Genomic DNA, 1,101 nt, shown 5'->3' with positions numbered 1-1,101 from the left:
GTTAACCTCGTTCATATCTAGTTCAAATCTAGATAATATCTAGTTAACCTAGTTCATATCTAGTTAATATCTAGTTAACCTAGTTAAAACCTATTTAATATCTAGTTAACATAGTTAAAAACTAGTTAATATCTAGTTAAAATCTAGTTACAACCTAGTCTTTATCTCATAATGTCCTCCTCTGTTTCCTGCCCCCAAGTCCTCTGTTATGTCTTTATCTCATAATGTCCTCCTCTGTTTCCTCCCACCAAGTCCTATATCTTCTCCAGCAGTTCTGTGACCTGAGTACCATCACCTCTGTTCCTATTGTTGAAGACATGATACCTGTTCTCACATTTCTCAACAAGTCACTGGAGGGCCTTCCCTTCATTCTCAATGTGCTGCTCAGTGGTTGTTTCCCCGACAATCCCCACAGGTGACTCCAGACTCTCTTACACAGAACATCAATAGATAAAGAGTATCTTAGTGAATGATTCATCCACTTGTATGACCAGGAGGAGAGTGTGGAGTCCTGGGGGACACAGAGACACACTGAGCACAATTTCCTGTTGAACCATCTCAGCGGTGTACAGTACAGGATGATTATTACACCAGCCTGGAGTGTCGACCACAGTGAGCTCTCCCTGCTACTTCTCCCGTCTCTTCACACACTGAGCAGCTGTCCTCAGGTCAAACTCCTCTCTGGTCAGGATGACGTTTCCTGCTGAACTCTTTGCCCAAGTCGATATCTTCCCCCCTGCATCACAATAATCTTCAGCTTCTGAGAAATGGAAGGAGTCACCTGTCATTTTTTGAATACAAAACATCTAATAACCTGAAGCACAATAAATAATAGTGTTTTATCCCCTCTGTCAGAAACATTTCGGTCTCAATGCCGCAATATACATCTGTTGCCTTTGTCTGTCATCACTATAAACTTTTCAATGCGTTTGTAAATATATAAATAAATTAATCACATGCACATGAATAATTATTTAATTACATGTACATCAATAATGTTTTTTTGTGTGTTTTTTTTTTCAATATACTGCATCAGTCACATACGCGGTAGTAAATAGTAAGTGTATGCATTTGAAAGAACGTCTGTGTGAGTACTCATGG

At 39.4% G+C, this 1,101-nt stretch overlaps 1 pseudogene; it reads right to left on the bottom strand.

Moving 5' to 3' along the window:
* Positions 1–206: 206 nt before the first annotated feature.
* On the bottom strand, positions 207–824 carry LOC149971328 (GTPase IMAP family member 2-like; annotated as a pseudogene).
* Positions 825–1,101: the final 277 nt, after the last annotated feature.

This window comes from Oncorhynchus mykiss, chromosome 27 (genome assembly GCF_057628025.1).
Source record: "Oncorhynchus mykiss isolate SJ-2025 chromosome 27, ASM5762802v1, whole genome shotgun sequence".
NCBI lineage: Eukaryota > Metazoa > Chordata > Actinopteri > Salmoniformes > Salmonidae > Oncorhynchus > Oncorhynchus mykiss.
This window is presented reverse-complemented; position numbering and strand designations above follow the sequence as displayed.